This window comes from Crocodylus porosus, unplaced genomic scaffold (assembly GCF_001723895.1).
Source record: "Crocodylus porosus isolate Cpor-Errol unplaced genomic scaffold, CroPor_comp1, whole genome shotgun sequence".
Lineage (NCBI taxonomy): Eukaryota > Metazoa > Chordata > Crocodylia > Crocodylidae > Crocodylus > Crocodylus porosus.
The window spans coordinates 15,017,350-15,028,112 of NW_017728913.1; positions in this window are offsets into that span (position 1 = coordinate 15,017,350).

Below are 10,763 nucleotides of genomic sequence, written 5' to 3' on the forward strand. Positions count from 1 at the left end.
GGGAGGTCCCAGAGTCCCCCTTAGTCATGGAGGGAGACGGAGCTCTCCCCTGCGGCTCCCGGGGGAGAAGGGCCTGGCAGTAGGAGTGTATCTCCTGCTCGCAGTCCCTGATGGCACGCAGTCTCTGGACTGCGGCCTGGAGCTCCTCCAGCTGGTGCGCCAGAGACTCCGGTAGGGAGCAGACCCCACAAGGGGAGGTGGCCATGCTCCTGGGCCCCAGAGCCTGAATATATATATAATTATACTTACAGAATGTTTAGGGATAACTTGAGTACCAAAAGCATCATATTTGTTGGAGTGCCATGTTTAATATTAATCGTTGGCCAAATGGATGTTTCCTGATTGTGAAAATGCTTACCAAATTACAAAAAATTGTATATGCAGAGAATAATGCAATATATCTTCATTACCTTGAAGACAGAAAACACAGTTTTGAGGGCTTTACTAATACTTAAACATTTCTGAAATACCCAGTTAAGCATAATATGATCTGCTTTCCAGTATAAAGAGAACAAGCTTATACAGCTAATTAAATTACTGTGGAAATATAAACGTGTGGTTTTGTCTTCAAAATAGCAACTGGAGCAAAATCACCTATATCTAACCACCTATATTAATCATGCAAAGTGATGCTACATTTTAAACTTGGATACCTGCCCTTGATTCAGATGTATCTACGCAGAGTACACACATACCGCATGGCACTAGAATTTCATATTTTGTCACTTATGATCATCTTATTTTCTTTGCGGTAGAAAAAGGGAGATTTTACCAATGTAGGGTTTTTTTTCCCAAGATAGAATGGTAATCTGTCCTTATTATGTGGTGATTCACTTTCTTCCTAATTTTCTACACATGGAGCTATGCAAAAATCTAGTCCTTGAATGTTTTAAGGAGTGAAAAGTTAAGCTTCTATGACTTTCTTGTCCAAGATATTGTTCAAATGCAATTCATCTAAGTGCAGGGAACCCCTGCAGTACATAAGACACAGGGTACTTTTTGTGTCTTGAGCATCTAGGAGGATGAATTTAGGAAATTGATGTCATTCCTGGGGCTGTGCTGTGAATGCATTCAAGTGTTGACCAGGCTAAGTTAACCCCCACTAGATCAGGTTAATACTTTGCCAATCTCAAGTTAGTTAACCTTTGATGTCAATTAACTTTAGATCAGGCATACCATTTTTAGGGTAACCTGTGCCCTATGAACACTTGCACACTGGGACATTTAGACCTTGGTAGGGGTGTTCTAAATGTAATGATTGTACATGCCGTGTGAGTGCATCTACACATTCATTAATGCATCTTTGCTATTGCACATTAAGTTTAGTGCCTGTAATATGAAGTACTACATAAGGGTGTATTAGCCCACACTAATGCACAGTAGCAAAGCTGAGCATTTTTTCATGATGCTTAATGTGTAGTAGACTAATTCTACTGGGCATAAGCACGTTTTTTTGCCATGGCACGCTGATGTGCAGTAGTATAGGCTATGGTACATCACAGTGTCTCATGTAGCGTATTGTACGTATCTGTTCTAGACAACTATCTTGTCTTCCCTTAGCAGACAACTGGAGGCTGATCTATAAGATCAGTACATACTGCATCTAACTATGTACTTTGATAAAATAGCTGTGGGAGGCACATTTATGAGCCTATGTTCCATGGTTGCTAAGCATCTAAAAGAAGACAACTGCAGTGACTTACTGCTAGCATCAGCAGGAGTTTAAATTCTGCCTGCCACATCAAAGCAGACATCAACATATGACCTGGAATATCAGTTAGATATCCAAAGGATAGCTGATGTCCTTTCTGTTTTGATCATGACAGTTTTATACATGTTTTCTATGAGGAAGTGGGGCTCTAAAACAATTTTTTAAAGAAGGAGAAATGATGGAGTATTTGGGACCAGAAATATAAAACAGAAAAATCTAATCTTAAAGTAATGAATATATGATTGTATTAATGCAGCTTATGTTTAGTCATCTGAGTTTAATATTTGATACTTTGACATGGGGACAAATTTAAAATTCACTCAAAAAGCCATGTAATGAGTGAGTCTGCAAGCCTTTGGCCTATGTAAAACACACATATATTTTGTAGAAATAGAGTATTTCTGTTTGTAAACCTTGAAGGGGAGGAGGAGCCAGCTGCTGAATCAGCCTTTGTAACATAGTTTATTGCTACTTTTCTGGGTTATTCCAAGCTTTAACTACTATCCCCTGCCACTCCCTCCCCACCTTAGGGACATTCACTGAACAGGATTAGCCAGCACACACTGCTCTGGCTATGTCCATCCACCCTCTAGAACGCTTTCTGTGCACAGGGATGGAAGTTTATAGGTGGCCTTTTTGAACATGGCTTTGCTATCTGTCTCCACCACCTCCTCTGGCAATGAATTCCACAAGTTAACTATGTGTTGTATAAAAAGTGCTTTCTCTTACTACTTTTACAACTTTCACTTACTAATTTCTGTGGGCACTCACTCCTTGTTCTAGAATTCTGGGACTTCGTGAATAACAGTTCCTTATTCACATGGTTCACACACTTCATGATTTTATAGATATGTGTCATATTCCTCCTCAGCCTTCTCCTTTCCAGACTGAATTGTCCTAACCTTTTTGGTTTCTGCCCCTGATCATTTTGGTTATCTTTCTACATTTTCTAATTCTGCTACATCTTTTTTGTGATTGGAGACTAGAACTGCACACAGTGTTCAAAATGTGGGTACACCAGAGATTTGTATATGGTATAATGCTTGTCTCCATTTTGTTTTCAGTTCTATTCTTAATGATGCCCCACATTTTATTGTCTTTCTTTTGTCACAGCTCCACACAGAGCTGACATTTTTTAGAAAGGTTTACAGTGACTCCAGAGGCTTTTTCCAGAGTTGTAACTATGGCAGAATGCCACCTCTGTCTTTCCCCAAAAACTCTGCTCTGTGACAATTTGGTTAACATAGGCCCTGCAGAGGGCAGACATCCCATCTCTTTAGGTAACCTGAGTTGGATACATTCCTGAGGGAGGGGGAAACCTGCTCCCTCTGCCTATGTGACTGGCATCACATACCTGGGTGAGGGGCTTACACTCCCTATTGTTCTAAGCAATGCCAACTGACTGGGAGGGGGCTAGAGACCCTGCCAGTCCATCTGGCAACCAGTGATACATTTCAAATTGGTTGGCTGGCATCCAACAGGTGCTGGTCTCCATTGGATGAGGCAAAAAAGGTCATAAATTCTATTTAAGTTAAGGACTTCCCAGAAGGAGGGACAGTAGCCATGATGAAAACTCAGAGAGAGAGAGAGAAGCTGGAACATCTGAAACTTGCTCTCCCTCTTGAAACTCATGATCAATGAATTGCCTGCCTCCAGAGGGAATCTCCACCTGCCTCTGGATGATGCTTCTGAGTAATCTACATGAGCTCTGACTAGATATATAGCTTGTGTTACTACTCAGATGCGTGACAAAGACTACCCACCCATGCCAGCTTGCTCTGTGGGATTTCTCTGATATTGCTGTACTCTGTACCCTATTCCAGATCTACTCCTTGTAACCAATAAAGTTCTCCTTTGTACCTAGTGTGGGAAACTTTTTGGAAGAGGAGCTAGATTATGCCTTGGGGTCCCCTTGGTTTGGACTAAAGGAGACCACAATTTTTGCTTCAGTCTGAGGGAAGCACCCCAAGTTCTTGGGGTGGGTTGAGTACCCTCAAGGATTACTAGGCCTGTGTTTCCCAGGGGGCACAGAGCCGGGATCAGGCCAGGCCCTGCGTGATGGCAGCACTACCCCCAGGCTAACAGGTGTGCTCCAGGAAGGGGGCCAGCTAGACATGATGCACCCCCAGGGAGGCACCCGGAGCCTGGAAGGTGGTCGGGCACAGTGAGGTGGATGGCTGAGTGCAGGAGCACCTGCTACTGGCCCGCCATAGTAACAGCTAGTTTAGAACCCATCCCTGTGTAAATATAGTTAAGGATCTTTTTTCCCCATGTGTATTACCTTGCACTTGTCAACATTAAGTTCATCTGCCATATTTTTTTTTTTTTTTGCTCATTCACTTAGCTTGATGAGATCTCTCTGCAGACTCTCTCTATCAGCTTGGGACTTGATTAACCAGAATAATTTGGTAATTTGGTATCATCTATAAACTTGGAGATTTCACTGTGCAGCTAGGCCCGCACAAAGCAGCTAGTATTCATTTTGGATTCAGATTCACCCAATTCAGGGGACAGTGATTCAATTCAGTGATTCAAATCACTGTCCCAAATTGATTTGGCCAAATCGGCCAAATCTCTAAATCTAACAGACCCCATTCCCAACCTGCTCTCCCAGCTCCATCAATGGCTGCCTTACCCAGCCCCAGCATCCCAGCTCTTAAAAATAAACAAAAAAAGCCCCACACTCACTGGCTGCTGCCAGGTGTGAGGGGCAATTCCCACTGCCTCCAACTGCTCTATACTGCATGCAGGGGTCTGCCTTAAGCCCCTATCCCCTTCCCATTCTCCCAGCCCCCCCGATGCCTGCCTGCCCAGCCCCAGCTCCTGGTTCTTTAAAAAAAGTTTAAAAGCCCTGCCTTCACCAGTTGCTGCCCCCCAATGCCCCCACTGTATGGGGTGCTCTGCCATAAGCACACAGAATCCCTGACAGCTGCTGCAGCAGCCAGTGAGTGAGGGCTTTTTTTTTTTAAAGAGCCGGGTGCTGGAGCTGGGTGGGGCAGCCATTGATGGGCCTGAGAGAGTAGATGGGGATCAGGGGCATTCAGGGGGACTGGGGGAGCAGGCAGGGGATGGGGCCTGGTGAGGGTTCCCCCCTGGGGGGGGTTCCCCACCCCCCTACTCCAGGTCCCCACCCCCTACTTACCAGCATGGAGTCCAGGTTCAGTTCCCTGTGGTGGTGAATGGGGACTGCCTGAATCTCTGAAAATCTCCAAATCTTTTCTGAATCAGTTCAGAGAGTTTCAAATCAATTCAGATCTTTTTATTGGTCTCCTGATTCAATTTGGATTTGGAGATCGGCTGCTGAATCAAGCTGAATCTCCTCTGAATTGAATCAGCACCCAAAGCATTCCACAGCCCTACTGTGCACCCCCTGCCTCCCCCCCACACCCCATTTCAAAGTCATGGATAAAAGCATTGAACAAAATTGTGTGGTAAATGAAAACATAACACTTGAGCAGCTAATCTCTGGCATCTTAGTCCTCTGTCTTTGAGGCCTAAGACTCTATGCTTTAATTTTCATTTACTGTAATGTAAGGGAGTGCACATAAGCAAATAGTGAGTCAAAGGAGAAGGTGACATACAGCAAAGCCCCTTCCTCATCATCTTCACAGTAATATGTTCATTTGTCTATACTGGTGGTTCTCAATCAGGGTGCTACAGCATCCTGGAGTGCCTTGAGAAACCCAGAGATTTCATGTAAGATTCCATAATATTAAAATAATCCTGACCTGTTGAGATATTTCTGAGATCTTTGGAACAAAAAAATTGTGCTATTATTTTTCCATGGTCAAAAGATAAGTAAGAACTAAAAGCTGGCATTTTCTTAGGGGTGCCTTGAGTCTAAAAAAAGGTTGAGAATCACTGTTCTATGCATTTAGATACATTGTATTATGACTAGATTGATATAAAACATTACAGGAAACATAGTCTTTTTATATTAGGGAGAAAGGCGCAGAATTTGCTGTAAAATAATTACCATAAGTTTTGCCTGAGTTATTCATTTTCCTAGGAGTTTCCTGTCAGTTATTAGGCATCATAACTCTCTGTATCTTGATGCCTTAAATCATAACTGACATGATCTTCACAGTTTTCCAGCTGCAGGAAAAATGCCAGGAACAACATACACCTATTTGTATGGCCTTCTTTGACCTCCTGAAAGCTGTCAACTGTCAACAGAGAAATGCTGGTATGGATGCCCACCAATTCTTCAACTTTCTTCGCTTGTTCCATGATGATATGTGAGCAGTTGCTCTCAGTAACAGATCTAACACAGATTCCTTTGACATTAAGACTGGAGTTAAGCATGGCTGTCTTTTAGCTCCAGCATTCTACTCAATTTCCTTACCATTATATTATATTTGACTACCAAAAAAACTTCCAGTCATAATGGAGCCAAACTACCAAATGGGTGGTAAACTGTTTAATCTCAGCTGATGCTACACCAGAACCAAAATCACCCCAACTTCAATCATTAGTACGCTGATGATACTATAACCTGTGCTCAATCAAAAACAGATCTTCAGGTAATTCTCAACATCTTTACCAAGGCATATCAGAAAATGGAACTGATGCCTAACATTTAGTAAAATAAGGTCCTTCATCAACAAGCTCTTAATGGCCTTTCCCCAGTTTCTGCTATTCAGATTTACAGGAAGACTCTGAAGGATGTTGAGTATTTCCCATATCTTTGAAGCCATCTCAGCAGAAGGCTCCTCCAACACTTCCTAAGTGGAAGACAGCAGGTGGCCTTATGACTTATCAATTAAGTTATTAGTTACTCATTCACAGGTATTCCCTCCCAGCAGGAGGCTTCATCTTGGTTGTGTTGTCTGGCTGGGCCTGCCACTTCCTCTCCCCCACCCCTTCCCTGTCAAAGGGCTCTGGGAGTGGCAGCCACTGTGTCTGACCTGCTGTGTTAAGTTAACCATTCAACTGCTATACTTAGAGGAGGTTAAATTAATATTTTAAAGCAATATTTACATCCTTAATTTGAACACGTGACTAATATAAATCTCCAACCTGCTGAAACAGTGGTTGAAATGATTATTTTCAAATGTTTAGAAAGCTTTATAGGTATTCAGTCATAAGCAAAATAAAGTGTAGAGGGGGTTCTGGAAGTTTGAATGTGAAACCTTTTTAACAGTTCCTGAGCTATCCTTTCTCTAAAATGCCTCATATAAATACAAAGAAGCAGGACCATCCTATACTACCATGAATTTGCCAAATTTCTCCTTCATTGTTGCAAAATGCCTTTTTAGGTTAGGAGTTTACTTAGTATAGTAGATTTGTTTAATGTTACAATATCCCATTTTGTTATTAGTTTTATTTGAAACACAGATAAATAAGTATGGTCCTGAAAAATTATGTCTGTATATATAGACATACAGAGACTGATGTATTTATGATGGTTTTTATTGTGGTCTTTGGACACTTGTTAAAATAGCATGGATACAGATTAACAGATCTATTTTTTCTATAGACTAGAAAAATCCAAATGAAAACCTGAGCCCATGTTTATCCAAAAATACTTAAGTAACTACTAAATCCAGTTTTGCTAATATATTTCTATTTAGGCTTCATAGTCTCCTCAGGAATGGAATGTTAATTTGTTATCAAAGTGAAAGTATGAGGAAAAGTTTTATTGTAGCATTTGTATAATAATCATCAAGGGAATATTTTTTTCCACACTGCCTGTTTTCAGTATCTTCAATGGGATTATGTGAGGGAAAATTATAATACCATTTGTTTTCATGTTTTCCAAGGGATAAAAAAGAATAAAATAACTTTAATTGGCAGCAACTGTAACAGAACCCACCGGTGAATATCTTGGGCCACAGCTTGTGATAAACTCACTTACCCTTATATAACATACTGTATGGAGTCTTTGTGTAACAGCAAGGGGATTTTGAAAGGGTCTCCAGACTTGAAACAAACCCAAGATGACAACATTTCCTTTTTTATGACTTAAATGGTACTTTTTTGTAATATTTTGTTTTGTTTTGAAAAAGCTTTAAAGAACAGATGTTTACAGAAATCCTCATGACAATGAAAGAGAATGAGGAGTCTGAAGAGAAAATATTGTTAAAAATATGAGTGCTAGTTGTTGAAATATCTAAGAGAACAATGATTTTTAGAGCAAATTATTTGTATTATTTATTGTAAGTTAGACTGGTCCAATATAGTGCAACTTATTGCTTAATGATCTTGAAAATAATACAGTTAAATCAATAATAAAATAAACAGTATACAGAAATTAAAAGTTTAGTAATTTTATGTTATACCTTCTAATGGTTCATATAATTCTTCCTAGTACAACAGTGGCATAACAGTATCCCTGAAGTTAAGTTGTTACTGTGATAGTCTGGGAAATATATGAGGGGCAGGAATTCCTGTGGGTGAAATCTTTCATTGGATCAACTTCATGGTTGGGATAGACATAGACAAGTATTCACATATGAAGAAGGTTGGTTGCACCCAAAAGCTTACAATGAACAATTTTTCCAACTATTTAGTTGGTCTAATAAAAAATATCACACTTACCCAAAGAACCTTGTTGGCTTGGTATCACAATACCATTCCTCACAATACCATTTATGTATTGGTGCCTTTTAAGAGTGATACAAAGGAGTTAAGGGCTACAACAATGGATACAGGAAAAACTTATTCTGTAAAGCCCAGTTTTCATTTTGTGCAGAAGCCAGTGGCTTCAATGCCTGAAAAGACATTAATTGCATGCATATCAAGAGTGATGGTGCTTCTGTTTGAAGACATGCATATCTTGAAATTCTAAATATAAAAAGGAGATGAATAGATGAAAAGTCAGGAAAGCATTCAATTGCATGGGTGACTGGTGCCTCCTAAGTCACAGGGGGCACTTGTCCCCCCAGCGGCCAGTCAGCAACCGGGGGAGGGCTCCCCCGTGGCCAATCACACTGATTGGCAGGGGGATGGGAAGGGCCAGGGGTACACCCAGAAGTTCCAGCGGCACTTTTCCTGGTGCCCCCACTCTCCAGCTGGTGGTCTTGGGGGGGGCAACAGCACTCCCACCTGCCCCCACTGTCCATTGCCTAAGCAGAAAAAGCTGCCTGTCAGGGGTTGCACCCCTCTGCATCACCACTGTTCAACTGTATGATTATCTTCCCCATTGATTCATTATCCTCTCCCTCAAATGAAATATTGTGTTCAGTCTGTATTTCAAATAGGCAAAGACACCTATAGCATATTTCTATGCTAATATCTAGCTAATATGACATATCTGTCTACTTTTCAGAAACACTTTTTTCTGATAATCTGCATAGTTATTGCAGAAAGGAAACAGTAGATTGAAGCTCACACAAATTGAGTGCAACAGTCTCCCTTTGTTATTTCTGTTGATTCAAAATTGCTCTTGGACTCTGCTACAGTTGTACATAAAGATCATAGAATCATAGAAGTAGGGTCAGAAGGGACCTTGTAGATCTTCAAGTCTGACCCCCTGCCTGGGCAGGAGAAAAAACTGGGCTCAAATGATTCAAGCCAGGTAGGCATCAAGCCTCCTCTTAAACCCCTGCCCCCCCCCAGGGTACGAGCCAGAACCACTTCCCTTGGAAGTTGGTTCCAGATCCTAGCCGCCCTGACTGTGAAGTAGTTCTTATGGATGTCTAATCTAAACCTACTCTCCAACAACTTATGGCCATTATTCCTTGTTATGCCAGGACGTGCTATGGGAAACAAGGTCTCTCCCAAACCCTTCTGGTCCCCCCTAGTGAGTTTATAGACAGTCACCAGGTCCTCCCTCAGCCTTCTCTTGTGAAGGCTGAACAGGTTCAAGTCCCGCAGTCGCTTATTGTAAGGTCTGGCCTGTTGTCCCCGGATCATGCAGGTGGTCCTCCTCTGGACCTTCTTAATGTTGTCCACATTTCTCCTGAAGTGGGGTGCACAAAACTGGACACAGTACTCCAGCTGTGGCCTGACCAGTCTTGCATAGAGGGGGAGAATCACCTCCTTGGACCTGCTCGAGATGCATCTGTGGATGCACGACAAGGTCCATTTAGCCCTGCCAACTGTGACCTCCCATTGTCGGCCCATGTTCATCTTGGAGTCAATAATGACTCCAAGATCCCTTTCTGCCTCTGTGCTCTCAAGAAGGGAGCTTCCCATCTTATAAAGTGTGCTGTTACTATTGCCCAAGTGCAGCACCCTGCACTTGTCAGTATTGAAACACATCCTGTTTTTGCTAGCCCACCCCTGTAACCTATCCAGATCTTGCTGCAATCTTTCCCTCCCTACTAGTGTGCTGACCTCACCCCAAATTTTGGTATAATCAGTGAATTTTAAAAGGTTGCTTTTCACCCCGTCATCCAAATCGCTGATGAAGAAATTAAACAGCACAGGCCCAAGGACCAAGCCCTGGGGGACTCTGCTGCCCACTTCTCCCCAGGCCGAATATTACTTGTCCACCACCACCCTCTGAGTACAACCCTTCAGCCAATCTGCAATTTTTTAATGAGGATGGGGTGGGAGATAGTGTTAAAGGCCTTGATGAAGTCCAGAAAGACCACATGCACAGTGACACCTGCATCCAATACTTTTGTGACCTGATCATAAAAGGCAATCAGGTTGTTCTGATATGACACTCAGGTAGGCTCCGGAGCGGTGAGAGATGCGCAGGTGAAGCCCGTTGCGCCCCCGCTCCCCTGAAGCCCCCCAGACACCCCCTCAGCAGCCGCCGAACCCCCTGCCGACCCCCAGCACAGCTGGAGGTAAGCGGGTTCGTAGTGGGAAGGGGTTAACTCCTTGCTTGCTGGGAGGAGGCCGCTGCCTGGTGCCCGGCCGGGTCAAGCCCCCACCCAGGCCCCTACTTGGCCTAGCCCCCCAGGGAGAGAGAAGAGAAGGAGGGGGTAATCAGCAGTCTCCCTCCTGTAGGGCAGGGTCCTCCAAATCCCGGGCAGGGCCCCCCTGGCCTGAGAAACCAGCGTCCCCCGATGGCAGGCCCACTGCGCATGCGCGTAGTTTAAAAGGGCCCGCCAAACAGGGAAGAAAAAAAAAAGACACACTCAGGTAGGCTCCAGAG